The sequence below is a fragment of the Grampus griseus genome (assembly GCF_964374135.1).
Source record: "Grampus griseus genome assembly, chromosome: 21".
NCBI lineage: Eukaryota > Metazoa > Chordata > Mammalia > Artiodactyla > Delphinidae > Grampus > Grampus griseus.
Genome location: NC_139015.1, coordinates 16,992,925 through 17,019,378, shown reverse-complemented (window position 1 = coordinate 17,019,378; position 26,454 = coordinate 16,992,925). Strand labels below are relative to the sequence as shown.

General features: G+C 41.0%; 1 protein-coding gene across 1 annotated transcript in view; it reads right to left on the bottom strand.

The window, feature by feature from the left end:
* The window catches only part of MTUS1 (microtubule associated scaffold protein 1), a 158,831-nt gene extending 135,874 nt beyond the window's left edge, over positions 1 to 22,957 (bottom strand). The window contains exon 1 of the mRNA XM_082680499.1: positions 22,835 to 22,957. The gene's annotated coding sequence lies outside the window, so the exon portion shown is untranslated. The remainder of the gene's footprint in view (positions 1 to 22,834) is intronic.
* Positions 22,958 to 26,454: the final 3,497 nt, after the last annotated feature.

Below are 26,454 nucleotides of genomic sequence, written 5' to 3'. Positions count from 1 at the left end.
CTGCTATTACAGGAGTGGAAGGGGGGGGGGTCTCTGTGCAAGTCACATGTGCAGCTGAGACCTGAAAAGTATTGTAAGTACCAGGCAAGGAGGCGAGGAACAGAAAGGTTTTAAATGTAGTGTTTTATAGCAGTCAACAGCAACTCAACTGTTTAAATATATCAAGTGTGGTTATATTTTAATGTGATGTGGAATGGGGCCTCTGAAGTAAGAGCCCAGACAAACCAAGGTCTTAAAACAGCACCAGGGGCAGTGGCCAGATATAAAGAAGTGTTTTTGGACCTTAGGGGCCCTCAAAGAGCATTATGGCTCCTCCATCCACAGTCAATATTTCAAAAATGATTAACAGAATGTATACACTTCTCTGAAATGAGGTTGCCTAAGGGTAACTAAATCTCGCATTCTGGTGTTTTAAAGAAATCGGTTGTGCTTGTTTTTACCTTTGGCTGAATTCTACCATGGTTTCCTCAAGCTTATCAAAGATTCTAAATGACAGTTACACACACTTACACACACACACACACACACACACACTTAACAAAAAGTGAACACACACACTTACCAAAGAGTGAACAGAAGTGTTCTCTGGTGAACAAAATTCTTCACCCACCCTACAGGGTTCCAGTCCAAGACACCTTCTTCACATGGCTTCAAAGGCACTACTCTATCTTTATCCTCTGAAACGCGCAGGCTGCTTCTTGGCAAACGCCTCTGCTGGATTTTTCTCTGACCAACCTTCCAATGTTGGGAGTAAGGCGGGGCTCAGCCGCTTAACCTCTTCTCTTCCTAACGCATGGTTTTATTACAAATACATTCTGTTGGAATAACAACTCCCAGGAGCATGTCTCTAGCCCCGATCTTCCCCTAAAGCTCCAGATTTTAATGCCTAACTGTCCAGTCAACACCTACATTTGCTTGTCTAATAGGTATCTCACACGTCCTGCATCTAAAAGAGAACTCTGGGCTTCTGGACACCCCCAGCTTCCTTTTTGCCTCAGTGTTCCTTATTCTCCCTGAAAGAGAATACCTATACCACTAGGTACCCAAGTTGATCATGCCGAAAACCCAGTTGTCAGTCTTCATGCCTCTCTTTCCCTCTTACCCCAATAGCCACTCCTAAATAGGGGCTACGTTCAAAATGCATCCCAAACGCGGCCATTTCTCACCTTCACCATTACCCCAGGTCCAAGCCACTACTGTCCCTCTCCTGAAGAACTAATTGAGCAAATCATTAGCCTCTTGTCTCCTTACAATAATATTTTCCACACAGCGACCAGAATGATCCTTCTGAATTTGCGAGCTCATGCAAATCCCCTCCCAAAGCCCTCTATGGTCTCTCATCACACTTATGAGAAAAAACAGACCCACAGATCTAGAACACCAATTAGCAACAGATTAGTCTTGGTGCTAAAGGTGACAAGGAATATCTTCAAAGGCAAGGGAGTCCTCGCTGTGGCCCCCAAATCCGATGATATTGCTTATACTTAACAGTCAACTCTAAGATACAGTGGAAGAATCCTTGAAAATAAATGACCATCCATTCCTAAATCAATAGGTATGTGTTCAAACAAAATACTTTCCACCTCTTCACCACTCAGACCTCCACAATTACCTGAAGGCTGGGAGGGAAAAGGGTGTTCTTGGCCTTCTGACCACTGATTAAGTTCTAAAGTGATCTGGTTTCACCTTAAATAACAAAAAATAAGTCTCTAAAATAAATATGAAGTTTTGAATATGTTATACCCAAACAAAAACAGCTACCTTTCTGAAAAGATTCTTCGGTGTCTCACTTGGAGACTGAACTTTCTTCAAGCCCACGTGACTTCAACATAAAACGTGCACCATATGTATTGAAAAGAGTTATGAGTAAGTGTGCTAAATAATCCTCCCAGAAAATTCAATTTAAAATGTATAGGTCTTTGTTTAAATGACCTGTTGTCTGCAAGTTTTCAAACAATGCTTCACTTTGTGTTCCCAGGCAGTATAGGAAACAAGGCACGTTACTGTTTCCATTCCTCAAACATACTATGACTAACATTAAATACAAAATATTTTCTTGCAAATTAGAAACATCTAGAAATACATCTCACCAAGCCCAGCCTCATAAAAAGAATAACCTCCAATGTTTACTTTTATTTTTTCTGGGGTTTTTAAAAAGTCAGTCACTGAAACTGTTACCTCCCCGGACACCAGCCAGGAAGAGAACACTCCTCTCCCCTACACTTTTCACACTTGTCTTCAGACACACAGCCTCCCCACTTGACTGCCTCCTTTCCGGGTCATCTTCTGGCAGCAGGAAGGCAGCAGTGGCTCTGTGCCATCAGGCCCTCCTCCTAAACTGTGACTATTTTTAGGCCAGCAGCCCCTCTCTGATTCTGAACTTGGCCCTAGATCATCATGTCCTTAGAGATAAACTCTTCAGAAGCCAGGCAAGTCTCAGTAGGATTAGCTACACTCCTCTGCTAACACAGCAAGAATCTCTTAAGGGCTGCAAAGGCGAATGTCCTCCAAGGATAGCAGGGTCATGACCTTTAGAGTGCAACCCCCCACCACCACACACACACTGCCCTCAGTTGGCCTGACCAAGGCTGTGCTCCCATTCCAAACATGCAACCAGTAGTGCCCATGATTTCATCGGGGTTAAAAAAAAAAAAAAAAAGGCTGAAAGATTTCCTGCTCTTGTGAGAATGTTAACCCATGTACCAGGAAATTTTAAACAACTCAGTGATGAGGGTTTTTTCCCTGAAGTATCATGTCCAGCAGCAACCTTGAGATTTCAGATTTGTATAACAGCCTTGGGAAGAGGTAGGTATTGATAAAAATATTCAAAGAAAATTTTAGTCACCTTTCAAAAACAGAATAGCATACCAAGACGGCATAGTAAGTTAAATATCCCCTTGCGCTATTTATAAAAATAACCATATACTATAACTCTGTAATTGGAACAGGCCTACCAGAAATACTAAATATATCTGGTGTTAAAAGTCTGCACCATGTGACAAAGCGAGAGAGAGGCATGGACATATATATACTACCAAACGTAAAGTAGGTAACTAGTGGGAAGCAGCCGCATAGCACAGGGAGATCAGCTCGGTGCTTTGTGACCGCCTGGAGGGGTGGGATAGGGGAGGTGGGAGGGAGGGAGACGCAAGCGGGAAGAGATATGGGAACAAATGTATAACTGATTCACTTTGTTACAAAGCAGAAACTAACACACCATTGTAAAGCAATTATACCCCAATAAAGATGTTAAAAAAAAAAAGTCTGCACCATCTATTGCTACACCTCTATAAAATACAGCTATGGTAACATGAATGTCAAGTTAAATGTTTGGTTTTTCCATTCTCACTGCTAAAATGAAGCATAAGAACCTCAAATTAGGTTTGAATGTTTTAACAACTGAAATTTCAAGGGAGAACATACAAAAAAAATAGGGAAAATACGTTTATGTATTTCACCTTGTACCTCTCCTTCAACAACATCATGCCATATCAAAATTTATCTCTTTCATTCATCCCCAACTTGGATGTTATAAAGAATTGTACATGTTTTCTGAACCCACAAGTTTACAGTGTCAAATATTTGCTCTCCAGACTTCTACTGACAACATTAAATGGAGACCTCATGAAAACGTTAAGAACAACACATAGGCTCTAGTATTTGAGAAAAAGACAGGTAGGCTTGACCCAGAGCTGCAGATCCAAGGAATAAAGAAGTTTCACTCACTGGTCCTGGCTGTGGCGTTTAGTATCTTATTGGGGTCTCCAGCCCTGAAGGTGAGTATCCCTCTGTCAGGTATCCTCCCCCCCCATGTACTCCGGAGTTCCAGGACAGCTAAATACGGAAATGTGCCAGGAGAACAAAGGAATACAACATGGACCTCAGGAAGTGAGAAACCCAGCCACGTCTCCTCCTTTACCCTCATAAGCAGGACAAAAGGTCATTGCTCCAAAACTGGCTACTTTTTACATTGCTCAAATAGGGGTGTAGGAAGAATGAGCCTATGGGATCTTAGACTCTGTCCTCCAGAGACTTGGAAGAAGGGACAGTGAAATTAAAAAAAAAAAAAAGACTTTTAATATGCAGATTGTTGTGCTATAGAAGAACTTGGAAATTCACAAGCTGGGCTCTGTTTAGCTTTATATTTCTAAAGTGAACGTGTTTAATGCCAAGTTTTTGGCTCTGTGAAAATGGTCCAAATCTGGCTCCCAATCGAATGACAGCCTGTGACAGCCTTTAAAATCATTGGTACATGAAAGTCAATTGAGACAGAAACCTCTAAATAATTACCTTCAGCAATAAATTCTCAGCAGAAATAATTCAATAATAAGACTCCAGCCTCAACGTCAACCTGCAGCCCAGTTGTGGTCAACAAATTCCAAACTGACTGAGGCCAGGACCACTGCTTCCCTTTACACAGACCTGTGGCCCTGATGGCAAAGACAGGCCGGCTTGGAGTTTAAAAGCAGAGATGGATGCAATGAAGATCTGTACTTAAAAACAGGAAAGGACTGCTTCACAAAATAATTTGTGAAATTCAATAGCCCAGTTTTATTTTTTTAAGTGAAGAATTCCAGTATCCATTCATGCCTTTCTCTGCATGGCTGTAACCCCTGTACAAAATATTTTAATCAGAATATATAACATAACATCATTCTTTTGGGATACTAACTTCCTAGCTTAGCTGTTACAAGCAAGAGGGCAGTGTGGTTTCACTTAATCCATATTTACAGCTGAGAATAACTCTGTTCCCCACCAACATATAAATGTAAGATGTTTTAGTTAGCCATCTAAACCGTACCAATTTCCTGAGAACTATTCTCCTAATTCTAGAGACTTTCAAGGCATGAAATAATCCTTATGTGATTTTTATTATATTCAAAGCTTCCAATTAGCTAAAAAAAAAAAAAAAAAAAAAAAAACCCATACAAGAGCACTAGAACAGTCCCAAGAAGCTAAGTGAGGGTCAGTTACTTCACACACCACCCTGCCTGTTTCCTCATCCCTGCTATAAAGTGCCCTTTTACTAAAAGAGCTGTCATTCATTCAACAAAATTCATTATTCACCTACCATGTGCCAGCAGCTCTGCTAGGGACACAATGGTGAAGACAGTCCCTGTTTTCAAAGAGCCTGTAGTTCAGTTAAGGCAAGAAAGTACAAATAAATAATTACAAAAACTGCAAAAGTAGAAGTGACAGGGACTTCCCTAGTGGCGCAATGGTTAAGACTCGCGCTCCCAATGCAGGGGGCTCAGGTTCGATCCCTGGTCAGAGAACTAGATCCCACATGCATGCTGCAACTAAGAGTTGCGTGCCGCAACTAAGGAGCCCTCAAGCCACAATTAAAACCCGGCGCAACCAAAAAAATAAATTAATTAAATAAATATTAAAAAAAAAAAGTAGAAGTGACACAGCCTAAGGGAACCCAGAGGATGGACCCCACTGCTGCGGATCTGGAGGGCATGATTAAGCATAGCTCCCTGGAGGAGATGAAGCTTGGGCTGAAGATGAGCAACAGGCCAATGAGTGTGTCTCAGCCTTTCCGACTTTATGGACAAGTAAAACTTCCCCTCCAAAAATCTAGAGAGACAACCTGGGGAAGCCAGCTTTTAATTCTGTTACTAAAGATACTTCAGACAAAATAACTTTTTACTACTACCAACACATTATAAAAGGACATTTTAACACAGAAATGAAAGGAGTACATAATTGCAGAGTAAAGAACATTCTTTCAGTTTAGATTATATAAATTAGCTTGATGAAAATCTTAGTACATTGCAGTTCTTTTCCACTTCAGTACATCATGGTAGACATTCTGCCACCAAGCACACCTGGTTCATGACATCTCACGAGGAACCTCTGAGTCAGGTGAAAAGGGCAGTGACGAAGAGGAGGGTGGGCAGAGTAGGGAGGATGCCGGCTGGGCTACAGGGAGCTATTTCCCCCTCTCCAGGAAGATCGAAGGGGAGGACCAGAAAGACCCACACAAAAGGAAGTGCTGAGACGGCCAATGGATCAGAAAGGCCTTGGACAGCTCACGGAAGGGTGAGTGTATGCTCTACCCCTCCACTGGGAGCCAAAACAGAGACCAAGAAGCCAGCACACAAAAAAGCCCCATGGGATACACACGGACAGAGGCATCTAAAGACCAACCATGATGAGCTGCCTCTGCAGAGGCCAAGAGCTTGAAAGGAAGCACCTGGACCAGACGACCCTCACCCGTTGCTGTGATGTTATGATGCTATAATGCTCCTCCAGGATTAAGAACCATCCCAGGAGTGGGTGTACTGGGGAGGGAGGAAAACAATCCTTAAGAGAACAGCCTTGAAGAGGATGTTTGAACTGACCAAATTTAAATCCTGAAGTTAAGGGCTATGTTTAATCACTGGCATTTAAACACATGATGGGAAAGGCTCATCTTCAGGAATATGGAAGCACGCACCAGAGAATCTGTTCAGGCCAGAACACATCCTGCAGTCCTTCGGATTACTTAGGGATTCACCCACGTCAAACCAACGCATACTGTTTTGTACCAAGGGTATACTTTTCAGAAAGAAAATCAAAATAGAATTCTCTTTAAAGACGCTTTCCAAATAAAGTGACAAGTATTGTGGAGTGAGGCTGACCTAATAGCTGAAAAAACTGTCTGAGGCTTTTGAATGTCAGAAAGGCCTGAGACAGAAAATGCTGTGTAAACACAGTATTCATGGCACCGAGAAACTGACAAGTGGGAACTGCCTCTCCCTGACACATTGTCAAGTCCTACTTGTCCGCCCACAGTCAGCCAGTGTGTGGGGCCAGTATGGGGGAGCAGGCAGCTACCTCTTCCACGGATAAGGACAACGGCAGGAGCGTGTAGCACTTGAAAGTCCTCCGAGTGTTCTCACAGTCACCCTCTCAGCTGACAGCCCAGTGGGACACACAGGTCCCATGACAGTCACCTCCTTCCCATCCCTCCACCCCTTCTGGACGTTAAACCTGATGTTTCCAGACATTTAGTACCTTGCCCAAGAAACAGTTAATAAATAGCAATGGATATTAAACTCAGTTCAAATGTGTACTCTTGATCTCTTTCCGAACTCGCCTTTTCACAGAAATAAAATCAACTAACATTTGGTAGCTCTATACAGCTACAGACCCACAGCTGCCTAGACACGGAGGGCAGGCATTACTCATGGAGAGTTCCCACATTTACTCGGTAACTGGGTTACCCACCTTGATCAAGCCAAAAATAATCTTGGCCTCATTTTCCTCATCTGTAAAAACTGAAATAACAGTAACATTCCATCCCATAGGATTAAGAGTTACATGAAATTTTTGGAAACGTTCTGACTCACACACAATTGTTAGCTGCTACTGTTATAATGGCAACAACCTTGTAAAGCAAGCGTTATCATAATCCTCACTTTACTGATGACCAAAGCCCAGCAACTTGCTCGCATGGTTGAAAGAACTTTCTGGGAGTGATGGACACGTTCTATACCTCGATTACTGTGTTGGCTACACAGGTGCATATTTGTCCAAACTCATAATTGTGTGCTTAAGCTAAGCATATTTCAGGTTACTTAATTTTACTTCAATTAAAAAAAATTTTTTTTCACAGATCACATGGCTAATAAACAGCACTGTGTATTCCAGAACACATCCATTAATTCAGGTTGGAACATAAAGATATTTTTCCTGGTTCTTGTTCTACTATCCACTTTCCAACTAATCCTTCCTACTCAACTGAAAACCTGAATGCCGACTATGCCCACTACCATTTTTGCCTGATCTCATGGACATCAAACCTGCTCTACTTATGCAGCTACATGTAAAAAGAAAAAAAAAATGAAATTAGAACATTCTTTAACACCATACACAAAAATAAACTCAAAATGGATTAAAGACCTAAATGTAAGACCGGATACTATAAAACTCTTAAAGGAAAACATAGGCAGAACACTCTCTGATACAAACTGCAGCAAGACCTTTTTTGATCCACTTCCTAGAGTAATGGAAATAAAAACAAAAATAAGCAAATGGGGCCTAATTAAACTCAAAAGCTTTTGCAGAGCAAAGGAAACCATAAACAAAATGAAAAGACAACCCACAGATTGGAAGAAAATATTAGCAAACAATGAGACCGACAAGGGATTAGTCTCCAAAATTTACAAACATCTCATGCAGCTCAATATCAAAAAAGCAAACAACCCAATCAAAAAATGGGCAGAAGACCTAAAGAGACATTTCTCCAAAGAAGACATACAGATGGCAAAGAGGCACGTGAAAAGATGCTCAACATCACTAATCATTAGAGAAATGCAAATCAAAACTATAATGAGATATTACCTCACACCAGTCAGAATGGCCATCATCAAAAAATCTACGAATGCTGGAGAGGGTGTGGAGAAAAGGGAACCCTCCTACACTGTTGGTGGGAATGTAAACTGATACAGTCACTATGGAGAACAGTACGGAGGTTCCTTAAAAATCTAAAAATAGAGCTACCATATGATCCAGCAATCCCACTCTTGGCATATATCCAGAAAAAGAGAAAAACATGGTTTCAAAGGATACATGCACCCCAATGTTCATTGCAGCACTGTTTACAATAGCCAAGATATGGAAGCAACCTAAACGTCCATTGACAGATGAATGGATAAAGAAGATATAGTATACAATGGAATACTATTCAGCCATGAAATAATGTCATTTGCAGCAACATGGATGGACCTGGAGATCATCATACTAAGTGAAGTCAGTCGGACAGAGAAAGACAAATATATGATATCACTCATATGTGGAATCTAAAAAAAAAAAAAGTGATACAAATGACTTTACAAAACAGAAACAGATTCAGACTTAGAGAATGAACTTATGGTTACGGGGGGGGGAAGGGTGGAGGGAGGGATAGATTGGGAGTTTGGGATTGACATGTACTCACTGCTATATTTAAAATAAAATGCCTTTCTGTGAGGGTGCAGGGAGAGATGTTTTTCCTGGTTCTTGTTCTATAATCTACATTCCAACTCACCCTTCCTACTCAACTGAAACCTTGAAGGCTGACTACGCCCACTACCACCTTTGATCTTATGGACATCAAACCTGCTCTACTTATGGAGATTTTTACATTTTACCGTAACATATTCACCTTGACCCTCCTAGAGGAGTAAGTCTCTGGCCATGACCCTATAGGGCACTACAGCTTCAGACCTAAACAGTCGCCTTGAAAAGCAGGTCAGCAGGACCAGGTACCAGGTGCCTATAACCAAACCAACAGACCCCCAAGAATCTAAAATATTCTCTCTCGGTCTAAGTCAGCATTTCTTCAACATTTTTTGGGTCAACTAAATATAAAGCACTCTTCTAAGTATTCCTGATAAGGGAGGCAAACAAAATTAAATTCTTACTTTTGGGGATATTACATCATGGTGTAGATAATTTTCAGAATCCCATCAAAAAGTAAGCCTTTGCATGAAAATCAGTAAAAAGAATGAGTTAAAACAATAAGCCAAAGTTTCAGGATAGTACTGAGCCAACACAGAAGGGACTGTCTCTATGAAAGTAAAATCACTAAAACCTAACCACCATTTACACATAGTGCCTATCAAAGGCCACTGTCAAGCTTTGTACAACTGGGCTAAAGAAATGATTTGATGTAAAAACTGTGCATCCTTTTCATTTCTGAATTATGTACAGCTACTTAAAGAAATTACCCAAAAAATAGCCCAGGCTGTTTGAGGGAAATAAGGACAGACCAGTTGCACAGGGTAGAGTTCAAAGCTAAAATAAAATCTTTTCCTGAAAGTGTTAAATGATCATGAACAGGGACATGTTTAGACTCTTTCAGACACTTGCCATATCCCTTCAAAATCCACTTGGCGAAAAGGAAATAATTTTCCATTTGAATCACTCCAAGACCAATTGAAAAATGTCACTGTGTGTGCGTGTGTGTGTCATTATGTGTGGGTGCAGTTACACAAGTCAACACCTCACATTTTATCTCGCAACCTTCATTAAACATCGACTTCCTGTAGCCTTTACTTGAGAATGATTATCTGTGTTGGGCTTTCCACTGGCCAATATGAGTGCCTAAACAGAAGGTCAATGTATGTACATATGTAACTCACAGGGGCAGCCCAAGGAAGAGCCAACCTCCCTGAAGGGGCCTCCTTTCCAAGTCCTAACAGCAGACATTCCTTAGAAGTCACTTTGGTAATAAGAACTGTTGACCTTTAGGGCTAGAAACCATGGTTGATACCCAAGGCGTAACGGTGGTTTTATGGGACATTCTCTTCCCAGTTCTGGTTAACAACAGGCCTCACCTCCTAGTTAAATTTCTACCTGGGATTAACTCCATCTGCCCAAGAATTACCTGCGTCTATGTAGCTTAAAATAAGGAAATAGGATTCAAAGCTTCCATAGGAAAAAAAAAAATGTTTCAGAAAAATATTAGTCGCTATTCAACATGCATGACCCTGCATTACTATCTGTAAAATGGGTATACTTTACAATGTATTGTTGTATAATCAAATGATTCAGATGATCGTTCAAAGGAATCTAATTAGGTTCTTTTTGAAAAAGCAGTCTGAAAACTATAAATTCTTATAGAAATGTAATATACGGTTGTAATGATCTGTAACTGTCTATTTTCCATTTCTGCTACTAATCATAATGGCTTACAAGATTTAACATTCTGTTTTACGTTCTGGGGCTAGAAAATGGAAAAACAACAAACCATAATTCTAAGCTATGTCATCTGAAATTTTACATTTCCAAACTACCATGTGCCTTTGATCCCACTGCAGCAGCAATGTGAAGAAAATCCTAGCAACAGTGATTTATTACTTCTTATGACATTAGAATTAGTCAAGTAACAGTATCATATTTGGAGTGGGGAATGGACCAGGAGGGAAGATCTCGGTCCTAGTCCTGGTTCCATAACTTACTCATCATAATACAAAACACTTATCCAAAGAGTTCTGCTTCTCAATTTCCTCATGTATAAAACAGAGCTCTCACAACCTGCCCTGTTTACCTCATAGGGTTGATGTGATAATTGAATGAAAACATCCTTAATGTCGTACTTACAAGTTACTTTCCAAAAACATATGGTGTTGTTTTATTTCACTTTGTCCAAAAGATGAAAATTCAGCATTACCTCGATAATTATATATATTAATGGTAACATTTTAAAACCAAAACTCTTAAATATGAATGTTGTTGGACTAAGTTACAGGTTAAAAATTAGAACAGAGGATGGCAGTACTTTAAAATCCATAAGCGCTTTACTGGTTCAAAGTGATGATTCAATTCTGAGAGCTTTTAGAATGTGCTGACAGCAAACTGGCAACATAATTTACAGATTTTAGCAAAGATGAAAGTATCTGCTTTAATTAAAAAAAAATACAGCTCAAATATAAAAACAAAAATCAGCAACTCCACTAAACACAAACTTCCAAGAAAACCAAGAGGTAACAAAGGTGGAGTTGAAGAATAAATAATGAATAATCTCAACTGGTACTGGTATAAACCAATTCTTTTTAAGGAAGAGGAAAGTTATCAGGCTCCTGTTCCTGGAATTTAATTCCCTACAGAGAGCACCAGAGGATCCAAGCAACACCCCCAAAACTGAGTGGAGAAAATTAATGAAACTTCCTATCCATGAATAAGAAGAGGTTTAAAACAAGAAACAAAGGAAAATTATTAGCATTTATACCTTTCATATATTGGGCACTGTGGTAGAATAACTCCAGGAGACAGGTATTATCCCCACTGTCCTGAAGAGGCAGCTGGGCATAAAGGCATTGAATTAACTTATCCAAAGCCTCGAAGCTAACATTGAAGAGCTCAGACACGAACCTTATTTGGTCTAACTTCAAAGTCTGTGCGCTCTCTAGTACATCCTTGTGCCAAATGTTCTGGATATCAGTAACATTTTTTCCAGTTCTATAACACAGTATGCCCCCAAGGTTTCATAATGGACATCAGGGTGAGCAAAATCTAGCTCAAGGTTGAAATACCTCTATTTGTTTTATTATTCCAATTTTAATAAAAACAAGAGCAAGCAGAGACAAAAAAACAATAACCAGCCCTGGAGGCTTCCACATACACCATATAAGTAGAAAACAATTTTTATTTGATTATGTACCTATACAGTTATAAATTTTAAATGTTCAGCGTAACAAGATGTAACCCAACATTTTCTAACATAATAGTCACAACTAAGAGAAAAAATGGTCACATCTGCAATATAAAATCACTTAAAGTATTTTTCATAAAAAGAGAAATGCAGGATTTTTCCCATCTCCATTCCCTTTTCATTGGCTGGACCCATTCTTCTTATACTGGCATTAAAATGAATTAGTAAATCACTCTGCATAGTTGTCATTTAATATTTCCGTAAAGCCACATCAGAACTTTTTAAGCGTTAAACACAAAATTCAATACTTGAGAACTACATCAAATTCAATAACCAGCAATTCTAGTGAATCATCAAAAAGTTCTACAGAAACGCAAAACTACTCTGAAACAAATCTTATTAAAGGTATTAAGAGAAACAATCCCAGACTGAAAATTTCATCTAAATCCCTCTTTAAAATGTAAATACATATTTCCCCAGACAAGAAACAGCCCAAGTCTCTATTCACGAGAAACTGTCAACATGTGACTGTCTGCCTAAATGGAGAGCGGAATTAAATGATCACAAGTGGAGTTAATTCTGTACATTTGCACGTGGGTTTGCCAGATGTTCTGAGAATGGCACCTCATAATAAAACAGAATTATAACTGCAAAGGAATGGGAGCCTCATGCCTTCCAGCTCTATGGGACCCTAACTCCTAATGGTACAGTCTTCCAGAGGGACATGAAGTGACAGGCTGAGCTGCTTGCTGAGTGTATCACGGTGGATGGAGGGGAGAGGCACCAAGAGAGGACAAGGAGAAAAGTCGAGAAAAGCAGTGAGGAAATTAATATCGCAGGCTTAAAAGACCTCTAGTAGCTGTGACTAACTGAAGAAAGAATTTCAAACTTCCATGCCATCAGAGCTCAGAGCTCTAGATGATTTATTCCAGGCTACATCTGGTACAAATAATTATTCAAAGTACAATCTTACCCAGCATCGTAAGGTCTAAACCCTATCCTCAAGAAGCTCATAAGAAGTAATAAAAAGATATGGGAAAAAGTCACTAAAAAGCTTATCCAGAGAAAGTAAGTGAAACCACAGACTGTAGTGCTAAGTATCTCTTGGTGAGAAGGAAAAGAATAAGAGTGATTAAGGATCAGAAGTCTTTAGATAACCAAAACTGTCAAAAAAAACTTTATGTCTACCAAAATTTGGTCAATGTAGTAAGCAGAATTTCCAATGTATGACACAATGGTAACGACTCAAGAGGATATGTCTAGTAACCTGGACACACTAACTGTCCCAAACTGCCCTTTTCCCAATGGCGGAGGCTCTTCTGGCTGACTCCTCTGAGAACTGGAGCAGTTTTCCTTTTTTTCCCCCATATCTACCCTGCACAGTCTTTGTCCCGTAGAAAGTGCTCAAATCATGGTTTGAGGCAGATGAAAATCAAACTTAAGATTCCAACAGCAAGGACTGTTACTCATGCCTTTTATTCATCACTTAACATAAAAACATAATCCTCGGGCTTCCCTGGTGGCGCAGTGATTGAGAGTCCGCCTGCCGATGCAGGGGACACGGGTTCGTGCCCTGGTCCGCGAGGATCCCACGTGCCGCGAAGCGGCTGTGCCCGTGAGCCATGGCCGCTGAGCCTGCGCGTCCGGAGCCTGTGCTCCGCGACGGGAGAGGCCACAACAGTGAGATGCCCGCGTACAGCAAAAAAAAAAAAAATGGGGTCTAGATTGAAGACCAACAAAACAAGCGCATTTTTCTTGGTTAATAAAAAAATGTACCCTCTGTAACCCATTTCTCCCATCTTTCTTACTCTCTCACCACCAAGACATCTGAAATCCTCATTTGAATTATAGACTCTTAGGTTAGTAGAAGTGTGCAAACATGGTTCAACACTATAATCTGCCCAGGAATAAGATGACTATAGTGTAGCAGTTTACTGTACAAGAAAAAAGACTTTTTATAGCACAAGGAGGTTTAACTGGTAGCTCTTCTGGTAAATACAACTCGATCAACTTGACACAGAGTTTGGGAAAAGGGGGTGAGTCCATGGGTGGATGTCATATCTTAGACTGCTTATATCTATACTGCCTTCTATGTTTGTTCCATGAAGCTAGCCAAGGGAACTATGTTTTTAAAAGATGCAGTTTCAACTGGATATCATTAATTGTTACCAGCCATCAAGACCATCCACAAGATAAATATAAAAGGGAATTTCTCATTTGTCACTGAACACTGGACACATTAGATGACCTGCTTATCTGAAATAAGATGAAGAAATATTGACTTTTCCTTCAGAATTGTGGTGTATGTAAATAATGCCAGAGTTAAATATTGCCAAGTTCCTAATGCAGAAAAAGCATAGAAGATGAGTTAACAGCCAACAGTCAAACGTGAACACTGCCATAAACGTTAGTCATGCTATATGTTTATTCACACAAGAATATATTTTTTCACCTCTCCTTCCTACTCTTGATAAGTGTGACTCTCTCCCAGAGGGGCTCCTTCCTCAGTGCCAACTGAGGACACAAAATGTCCTGAAATGTTTTGGTTAACTGCAGAAGATCAGGGTGATTATGAATGATTCGCCCTCAAACTAAACACTGATTTTCTTTTCTTTGCATTGAACTTAAATATAAATTGACAAGGCACGAATTAAAAGAATGATAAGGTAATTTAATGGCTTTAAAACCCTCTCTCCATGGCACCTTACCTAGAAGACTGATTCGTTCCTGGCTGTTTTCTTCCTAGTCTCGGCTCTTCCTTTTGCTGTGCGCACACAGTAGGGGGCTGGCCAGGCCTGCCCTTCAGCTCAGCACAGCTCTTACTGAAACGTGAAATCAGTACAATTTCAAACGAAATGACAATACCTGGAAGAAATTTCCTCGCGACCACTCTGCCCTTTCCAGCTAGCTTGAGGAACTTATGGCCCACTCTTCATCTTCCTTCACTGCTCAAGAAGAATCTATTCAACCCTACTAAAGAGGTAAACCTTTCCTTAAAAGAAACTTTAACTGCCTTTAAAACTATCTGTAGTTTTACAACTTCAAAATGAAATAAAAGTTTTAGGTTAGACTACAGGTAGGATGTGTGGTTTTTCTTTTACTCATGTAAGTAATGTGTACACAAAAACATTTATTAATTTAGATCTGGGCCTACTCGCAAGACCTAAATACAGTTTATCTTTAAGTAAATACATTTTTACTTCTCTTCAGTACGGGACTTAAACACAAGGCTAAGGAAAACCTACTAGCTTTAATGAACAAACAAAGTTGTTTGGGAATCAGACTTGTATGCAAATGTGTACTTCTAAAATGCTCGAAAGCTATTTACCTAAGTAAAATATCGCTAGGTTCAACCTTGTTTACACTCTAAATTTGTGGAGCAAACCATTTCTTCCTTGATTGTGTAAAAGTTAGACATCAGGGCAATCACAAATTGCAAAGCTACTTATGGTATATGAAAATGAAGTTTTATTGTATCTATCTACACAGTAAAGATTAGTCCCCAAATCCGTCATCCCCAAAATGGAAACGTCTTTTTCATCTGGAGCCAAGTGAACAAGAAAAAGTCATGCATTAATATCATGAATAACCACCCACACAGAAGAGTAATAACTGCTGATTTCAAAGAATACTGAGGTCATTTTAAAAAGGAAACTACCAGGGACTTCCCTAGCAGTCCAGTGGTTAGGTCTCCCGCTTCCACTGCAGGGGGCACGGATTTGATCCCTGGTCGAGGAACTAAGATCTCGAATGCTGCCTGATGCGGCCAAAAAAAAAAAAAAAGGAAACTACCATTAGGGCAATCTTTTATAAAACTTGTTTAGAAGTAAATTGTTAGAAGTTGGCAAACTCAGTTCCTAGTTACATTGGACTGTCCCAAGCCAAGTGTGGAGAATCCTGATCAAAGCATGCTTTTCTGTACCACATTTCAGGCTGGCTAATGTCATACCAAACCATTTAATCCTTCTTTTCCTGCAGGTCAGGATCACTCATTCTTGGTCACTCTTTATCTCCTGCGGCGGCCACAAGCCACTGCTGCCAGCTAAGTGCTGATGGTCACTTCCTCCTAGGTTCACCTACCTCCAGAGAGTCTGGGCCCATTTCTAAGTACCTCCAAACACACACCACATACCAACCTCATCCTCACAGCTCATATATGGGCCTATGGCTTATTGTTAGGCTCAAAAAGATGGGGAGGGAAAGGCAGGAACTCAGGCTCCTACGGAGAGGGCACTCTTAGTGAGGTCTTTAGACATCCTCAGGGTATATTTAAGCTTCCATGTATGGAAAGATAACCCAAGTTTGAGAAATCTGGAACGCTTTTTTTTTCCCCTTCAAATCAATAGTTTATGAGTAGTGTTAAAAATTAATTTGGAAAACATTTTAAATTACATATACATCTTATCAGACATCAAGAAAAGACTCATACTGGTTCCTTAAAAAACTAAAAATAGAATTACCATATGACCCAGCAATCCCACTGCTGGGCATATACCCAGAGAAAACCATCATTCAAAAAGACACATGCACCTCAATGTTCATTGCAGCACTATTTACAATAGCCAGGTCATGGAAGCAACCTAAATGCCCATTGACACATGAATGGATAAAGAAGATGTGGCACATATATACAATGGAATACTACTCAACCATAAAAAGGAACGAAATTGGGTCATTTGTAGAGACATGGATGGATCTAGAGACTATCATACAGAATGAAGTAAGTCAGAAAGAGAAAAACAAATAACGTATATTAACGCATACATGTGGAACCTAGAAAAATGGTACAGATGAACCAGTTTGCAGGGCAGAAATAGAGACACAGATGTAGAGAACAAATGTATGGACACCAAGAGGGGAAAGTGGGGGGGTGGGATGAATTGAGAGATTGGGATTGACATGTATACAATAATATGTATAAAATGGGTAACTAATAAGAACCTGCTGTATAAAAAAATAAATAAAATAAAACTTAAAAAAAAAAAGAACTACCATACGGGGCTTCCCTGGTGGCGCAGTGGTTAAGAACCTGCCTGCCAACACAGGGGACACGGGTTCGAGCCCTGGTCTGGGAGGATTCCACATGCTGCGAAGCAACTAAGCTCGTGAGCCACAACTACTGAGCCTGCGCTCTAGAGCCTGCAAGCTACAACTACTGAGGCCCATGCACCTGGAGCCCGTGCTCTGCGACAAAAGAAGCCACCACAACAAGAAGCCTGCGCACTGAAAACAAGAGTGGCCCCCGCTCGCCGCAACTAGAGAAAGCCTGTGCACAGCAACAAAGACCCAACACAGCCAAAAATAAATAAATAAAACAAACAAATTTATTAAAAAAAAAAAAAAAGAACCACCGTACGACCCAGCAATCCCACTACTGGGCATATACCCTGAGAAAACCATAATTCAAAAAGCGTCATGTACCACAATGCTCATTGCAGCTCTATTTACAATAGCCAGGACATGGAAGCAACCTAAGTGTCCATCAACAGATGAATGGATAAAGAAGATGTGGCACATATATACAATGTAATATTACTCAGCCATAAAAAGAAATTAAATTGAGTTATCTGTAGTGAGGTGGATGGACCTAGAGTCTGTCATACAGAGTGAAGTAAGTCAGAAAGAGAAAAGCAAATACCGTATGCTAACACAAATATATGGAATCTAAAAAAAAAAAAAAGGTTCTGAAAACCCTAGGGGCAGGACAGGAATAAAGACGCAGACTTAGAGAATGGACTTGAGGACACGGGTAGGGGGAAGGGTAAGCTGGGACGAAGAGAGTGGCATGGACATATATAGACTATCAAATGTAAAATAAATAGCTAGTGGGAAGCAGCCACTAGCACAGGGAGATCAGCTCGGTGCTTTGTGACCACTTAGAGGGGTGGGATAGGGAGGGTGGGAGGGAGATGCAAGAGGGAGGAAATATGGGGATGTTTGTATACATATAGTTGATTCACTTTGTTATACAGCAGAAACTAACACACCATTGTAAAGCAATTATACTGCAATAAAGATGTTCAAAAAAATAGAGATGAGGATGGGTAAGGAAAAGAAAACGAAAGGTGTAGGAGTAACTCTGGTTACTTAAGAATATAGTTATCCTGTGTATAAATAGATAGTGAGTCTTTTGGTATCACTGGTTTGAATCAGCTGAAGACTGTTTTCTTCTTTTTCTTGAATGTCTATGTTGTGGTTGTTCAAAGGGGGGGCATGTGAAATAAATAGTCATAATTCACAAGAAAAAAAAAAAGAAAAAAAAAGACTCATATCAACAATTCAGTATGGGGCTTCCCTGCTGGAGCAGTGGTTACTACTAGAAAAATGGTACAGATGAACTGAACTGGTTTGCAGGGCAGAAGTTGAGCCACAGATGTAGAGAACAAACGTATGCACACTAAGGGGGGAAAACCGTGGTGGGGTGGGGATGGTGGTGTACTGAATTGGGCAATTGGGATTGACATGTATACACTGATGTGTATAAAATTGATGACTAATAAGAACCTGCAATATAAAAAAACAAACAAAAAAAACAACTAATACAAAACTTTCTTTGGGTTATTTGTATGGAAATATGTTAATATAAATGCTTCAGACATAACATGAAATTTCTAAAAATCTTATATGTCTGGTATAATGTTATAAGTCATAATTCTAGTTATTACTTTAAAATGTATATCTCAGAAATAACTAAATTTCCTTGTCAATTGCATTATTATGAACTTTCATCAAAACTTTAACCCTGGTCATTTTTAAGTCTTTTGTCATTTACAGACAGTTCTGGGTGTACTCTGATGCTTTTGCAAAAATGTTCCTATAAAAGGGTTTCAGCTTCAAGGAATTCATGGAAAAGACTCTGACAAGTACAGGTTTCTGATAACTGACTATACTGCTGAATGAATAAACATTTTCAGAACTCTAATGGAAAACTGATGAATTCATAAAAGTGCTAACAAAATATCAAGATGAAAAAAAAAATTACATGGGACTGAGTGAACTGATGAGGAGGATTATAATTTTTGTTACTTTCTGTTTGAATAAAAAAAGAAAATCCCACAAGGACTCAGAGGCAAAAAATATACAAATCAATTTTCACTGCAAAGTAAAGGAGCTGTTACAGTGGAGGACTGCTGGACTGAATGTCAACATTATGACATAGTATATGAGTGTGTTTCGTGTTTGGTAATTGCAATCATTGTTGCTTTTATTGTGGTCATCCATTTGCAATGCTTGGTGTCAGTTTATTTATCTCTTGTAAAAATAAAATACAGTGTGTGTGTGTGTGTGGAAAAAAAGAAAAAAAAGAATCCGCCTGCCAATGCAGGGGACACGGGTTTGAGCCCTCGTCCGGGAAGATCCCACATGCTGCAGAGCAACTAAGCCCGTGTGCCACAACTACTGAGCCTGCGCTCTAGAGCCTGTGAGCCACAACTACTGAGCCCGCATGCTGCAACTACTGAAGCTGGCGCGCCTAGAACCCATGCTGCCCCAAGAAAAGCCCCCACAATGAGAAGCCCACACACATCAACCAAGAGCAGCCCTGGCTAGCCGCAACTAGAGAAAGCCCGCACACAGCAACAAAGACCCAACACAGACAAAAAATAAAATAAAAATTTTAAAAAGTGTTAACATTTTTAAAAAAACAATTCAGTATGAAACCACAATAATGAATAGAAAAAGAAGAATTGTGACAAGATAATACTATAAATGAACTACTGAAGATAAATGGATTGTGAGTCCAGTTTACATAATCACAGAACAGATCTGAAAGCTCATTCCCTGGGATTTAAAACTTTCTTCTCAGATTTCAAAGAATGTTGTTCCTAATGTTACATACCATGCACAACTATCTCTCATCAACAGAGCAATCTGTTTTGCAACAGTCTCTACTCCAAGACATGGAGATTCTCCTAATGGATTTGAAAAAACTCCAATTCAGAATTCTGGAGAATTCTTGTAAAAGTTATCTTGTGCCACTGTCATACATCATTCTTGGGCTATGATTCAGAAGAGTTAAAATTTTTGTTTTTGAGAAAGTCAACAGATTTGGCTACATTAAAGTACAGAACTTCTATAAGTCAAAACTACTATAAACATGTGCTAAGTGTTTGTCTTTATAAGACAAAGACAAAATTGGAGGGGGGCGAATATCTGCACGACGAAAGGCAAAAGTTTACTATCAAAGGCTCTTATGAATTACTAGAAAAATACTAGTATCTCCAGGAGAAAAACTGGGCACTACATTCAATTAAAAGGGAATAAAAATGGAAAATAACTAGAGATTTTTTATATTCAACATCATTTGGAATCAAAAAAATGAAATTTAAATATTGAGATAGCACTGTTCACCTATAAGGCTGGCAATAATTATTTTTCCTTTGCAGGATGAGTCTCCATATTAACAAAAATACAGTAACACAAGTACTCTCATAGAATGGGAACTGGTGGGAACAAACTTTGGTAAAACATTTTTTTTTTGGAAGCAGTGGTCACTCTGTATCAATAGATCTTTGAGCCATCAACTGTATTCCACAGGACTCCATCCTAAGGAAATACAGGAGATATATAAAGTTTTATAAAGGATATTTGTTGCATCAGTATATATTTAATAATAGTAATTGGAAATAAATGAAAAGTTCAGCTATAAGGAAATGGTTAAATAAATTGTTACATCTATACAGTGTAGTATTATGTATCCACTAATATTATGTAGAACTATAATGACATGGGAAGTTTCTCATGATATGTTAAGCAGAAAAGAAAACATCATGCAACACTATTAACTACAGTTATAGTTTTATATAAACTATATACTGTAATAAGTAAATCTGCTATAGGTTAGCAAGTATAAAGAAAATACTGTGGGACTTCCCTGGTGGTGTAGTGGTTAAGAATCCACCTGCCAATGTAGGGGACACGGGTTCGAGCCCTGATCCAGGATGATCCCACAGGCCGCGGAGCAACTAAGCCTGTGCGCCACAACTACTGAGCCTGTGCTCTAGAGCCTAACTTTCCTTAGGGAAATTTGTACTTGAGGGGAGAAAAAAAAAATCAATAGAAGCACTTTATACATTGTAAAGCATTATACAAACAGGACATCATTGGTTCAATTTAAATTGCCCATCATTTCCTGCCCTAATTATCCCTGAAAAATAGGTTTGCCTACAGAACTGCAATTCCAACTATGCAATTCCTTTCAGGGTTAACCACACACTGTTTTCTAAGTGTACCTAAACTCCCTAAGGAGGTCATAGGTTCCCAGGAAGGAGCTACTCTCATTTTTTAAAATTCCCCTGCCTCCTAGATGGTCTGCCTCTTTCCCTCCAGGCTCACCCTCCAGCGCAAGGGCTCAAGGTTTAATGTGAAGATGATTGAATTCCTATCACCTGGCAAAACACAAATGCTTTCATCTCCCGTTTCGCCTAAGACTTTATTCAAACAAAGAAAACAAAACACACTGGATTTCTTAGTACACTGACTACTTGAAACAAATAGTAGTTAATGGGGCATGTGAAACTTTTGCAGGCTAAATGAAGAATTAATCTCTTCATTCTTACTCCAAAATAAATTAGTCCAAGTCAGAATCAATAAATTAGTAGAAAAGAGTTTATGTCTGACAAAAAAAAAAAAGGACAGAGATTTATTTAAGGTAGGTAAACACCTAAGTCCACTAATTACTGTAGTCAATCAGGTGACCTTAGTTAAGAGTGCATTTTTCTAAAGAGCTACAAAAGCACATGTGAACCGCAGGAAGTAATAAGACACAGGCGAGAGGACCTTGGGAACTGCAGCAACCTCATTAATGCCATCTTTTCAGCCCTGATTGCTTATGCTGAGAATGGGCCCAAGCGAACCGCCCAGCAGGAAGACTGAGTGCCAGGCCCAGGGGGGTCCGGACGGGCCCAGGCGGGTCAAGTGTCTGGTGGGCGGCTTCCGGCTGCGGGCTTGTCAGTCTGCGTAACTAACTCTAAAGTAAACGCCTTCGGTCACTTTCAAGGTGACAGCTACGTAATCCGCATCCGTCCCTTCCGCACGAGCTGCGCTGCTCCCCCCCCCCTCCCCGCCGTGAGACCAGCCCTCCACAGCCTCCCCATCTTTCCCCCAACTTTGGCACCCAAGGTCCCAGAATACCCGCCCCCTCCCTCGGAGCCAGTCCGGCACCCTGTGACGGTCGCGTTCAGGGCGTCCGCTCTCCACACTCTCCCGAGATTCCCCACTGCGCACCGGCTGGGCAATCGACGCAACTCCGCACTTACCCGCAGCGCCTCGAGCCAACCCCGAGCCAACCCCGAGCCCCCGAGGAGCCGGGAGACCAGCACTCCGAGCCCGGGCGCCCTTTGGACCCTCGGCGGAGTCGCGCCAGGCCCACCCGGGAGGCCCGGGTGCCACCAGTGCCCAGCGGGCAGCGCCTGCACCTGGGGACCCACGACTTGTCGCCAACTCCCGCCCCCACCAGCCGCTGCAACTGCCAGTCGGGAACCCGGAGTCCGGGGCGCCCCAGCCTCCCCGCCTCTCCGGCCGCCGGGGGTGGAGCCAGGGCTGGGAGCTCGGGAAACTTGTAAATGGCAAAACTCGGCCCCCTCTGCCCCCCTCGCCCGCCGCCGCCCCTTCCAGGCGGCCCCAGCCTGCGCCTCGCAACTGGAGACAAAGGCCAGGCGGCAGCCAAGGGCGCTGCGCCCCAAGAAACTTGAAAGACGCGTGGGGCTGTACCTCGAGACACCGGCCCTGGAGGCTCCCGCCGCGCTCCGCTCCGCTCGGCTGGGCTCCGCTCCGCAGGTAGGCGGGCCTGGCCCGCCCGCCAGCTCCCTCCCTCCTCTCGCGCTCCCGGGTCCCAATCCCGGAGCCGCGCGCGCTCCCGGGCTAAGTGCCGACCCGCCCCACGCCTGCGGCGTCTGTTCCTGGACGCGATGCACCTGTTGCCACGCGCGACGCGGCGCCCCGGGCTGCTGCCTGCGCACCTGGTAGAAGCGCAGGTCGGAGACCACAGAGGCCCGAGACCTCACAGGTCCGAAACCACGCAGGTCCCCGCGGGCGACCGGGGCTCAGCCGTGCCCGGAGCTGGGGCCCCAAACCTGGCCTGCTGCCGAGTGGATCTTGCCTCCTACTCCCCCTCTTGCCACCTGTGTTTTCCATGCCAGCTCCCTGGCTTCCCGCTCGCCATGGGGCAGGGCCGCGAGGGGAGGACAGGGTGGGGATAGGGAGTGGGAAGGTGGCAGAATTATCTGGGTGGAGGTTTGCAAGGAACCAGCAGTGATTGTCTCTTCAGAGTGTCTGACTCCCGCTCTGTACTATCTTCGTGCTTTTAAGAGGTTTACCAGCAAACACCTATTAAAGGTTAAAGCCATGAGCTCCAGCTGTTAGATCTTCGAATAAAAAGTGGAAAGGAGGGCTTCCCTGGTGGCGCAGTGGTTGAGAGTCCGCCTGCCGATGCAGGGGACACCGGGTTCGTGCCCTGGTCCGGGAAGATCTCACATGCCGCGGAGCGGCTGGGCCCGTGAGCCATGGCCGCTGAGCCTGCGCGTCCGGAGCCTGTGCTCCGCAACGGGAGAGGCCACAACAGTGAGAGGCCCGCGCACCGCGAAAAAAAAAAGAAAAGTGGAAAGGAGCCTAGAACAACAGGGGCAGAAACGAAGCCCGACCCACTTTTCTCTAAACACAAATGACGTCCTTTTTGCTAAACTGAACAAATTTCAACCATAGCTGTCTATTAGGCCCATAAAATATTTTCATCTATCGGCATATTTTTAATACCAAGCTTTTCCAAAGGGGCTAGTCCACCTACGAGGGATGTAACATTATTGAACCATTAAATGTCGGGCAACTTGAGTCGAAATTTTTTTTAAATGTTTAATTACCTGGTTTGGATTTACCAAAAGATTTTTAAGAGAAGTAAGTTTTTTTCTGAGAGTTAAGCTGAGGATACTGTAATTGACAAAGTTTTCTATACTATCAATATCAGATCAACTAACAGATGTAGTGCCATTTACTGTTATAAAGCCTTTTCATGTGCACAGTGTTCCATTAGTTCTTCAGCAAGATCCAGTGGTATATAGGTCAGATTATTACCTCCATTTTTCAAGTGAGGAAATGGAAGCTCAGAAAGGTGAAGCGATTTGCTCAAGGTCACGCAGCTAGTGAGGGGCAAGCACAAACCCAGCTAACCTAACTCCTAATCTTTTAATTCCATTACATGATGACAGTCCTTTGTGATTATTTTTAAGGAGGTACAACATTAAACACCTTTGAATGGTTCTCTTATGCAAAAGCACCAAAAAACACACCAAAATAAAACAAAGCACTGACATTGTTTCTGCAAGTCACCAGGCAAATATGCTAATTAGCAACATGCCTCCTCCCTAAGCAGAATAACTGCGGTGTTAAACATACCATTTAATCTTTATAACCCTCATGTGACCCAGGTGACTTGGTCCAACCCCCCACAGTTCTATTGTGTGGCTTAGTTATATCTATAAATATAGAACCTGTTTTACTTCATTTTTCCATGGTATAGATTGAAGGGAAAAAACAAAACAAAACCTTCTCCTAAGTACTTAGAATCAGCTTTTGGGGCCATTGGGGAATCTGAAACTTAGCTTCTAATTGCATCCACATAAAAACAGAAGTTACCTTCTAGGGACATCATCTGGGACGCTGTCAAGGCAAATATGCTTGAAATGGGGCCTGCTGACTTTTTTCCATCTCAGTTCTGGGCATGTTGCCATGTTCTTGATCTCTGAACTCTAATGTTGACCTGCTACAGACTCCAGGAACAATACTAAGGGTGATAATAACCCCACATAACTTTGTGGTCCTTTGTCCTAAAAAAAAAAAAAAGTTAGCATTTTTTTTCTCCATTAGAAAACTGCAAATTAAAACTATACTGAGAAACCATTTTTTCACTGCTCAGATTAACAAAGATTAGAAAGTTTAATAACCACTGTGTGTTGACAGAAGTATGGAGAAACAAGTAGTCACAATGCAGATTATGAATGTAAATTAGAAAGATCTCTGTCAAGGGCAATTCACAGTACCTTACAAAATTAAAGGCACATATCCTTTGAGCCAGTAAGTCTACCTATAAGAATTTATCTTACAACACACATGAGAAATGGCAGGTGTATATAAGCTTGTCCATTTCAGCATTTTTAATAACAAAAGATTTTTTAAAGTACATTCATTAATAAAAGACTGGTAAATTATGATATAGCCAGAAAATGACATCCTATGAAGGCTTAAAAAAAAAGAATGAGAAGGCTCTTTGAACTTTCATGAAATGATCTCCAAGATACATTATGTGCACAAATTTTTAAATGCAAAACAATTATGTAATAGTATGTTATTTTCTATTAAAAAGGGGAAATTGTATACAGTTGTTTGTTTGTAGAAGCATAATATGTCTCTGAAAAGATAGACCAGAAACTGATAAGATTGGTTGCTTCTTGGGAAGGGAGCTAGACAACTGGAAGGCAGGGTTTGAAGATAAACTGAACTAGACATAATTTTGTATTTTTTGAATTTTGAACCATGTAAATAATAGTACCCATTCTAAAACTTAAAATTTTTCACCACCTCAAGTTTTGCCATCAGGAATGGCTCATATTCCCTCCCTACTAATTTCACTTAGAGATAAAATAAATGATCAAATTTCTCATGCATTAATGGGGGAAAAAAGCAAAATGCTCAAGAGATGCTTTCAAACTATTTGTTCTCTAGTTTATCTAAAAAGGAAAACTTTAGTACATAAAATTCTAACATGCTGTGATTATGGTGAAAATGATGAGTTAGCAAATACCTTAGAATTTTATTAACATTGACGTCTCCCTGGGGTCAGAGCTTCCAGCTAATTTTCCCAAAGTCACATTCAATCAGAAATGGAAAAAGGATTCCAGCCTTAATTCCCAAGAGGGAAACTCTAGTACCATTGATTTGAGTAGGGAGGAAGTAATTCCATGGGAATTCCATGGAGTCATTTATTTTATTCCCAAACTTGATCTCTTTTTAAAAATTTGGTATTAATTTATATTTACTTATACCACCACTTCACTGAACGAGGGATTTGAACAACTCACAAAGACAGGCGCAGTAAAATTTTTAAATAAATATTTATAAGTATAAAATAGAATCCAAGGAAAAGCACACAGGTAAGGGTAAACATGCCACTGAGTAACAAGTGAGTAAACTAGTGAGCTTCTTGGTAGCCAAGTGCCCCAGCCAGTTACATAATCACCATTTTTCAAAAGGGACTGATAGTTCCTCAGTGGAAGCAAAGCTTTTCCTAGCACTGAATTCAAAGAAAAATTTTTCTCACTCATGTTTCCAATCAAGGCTAC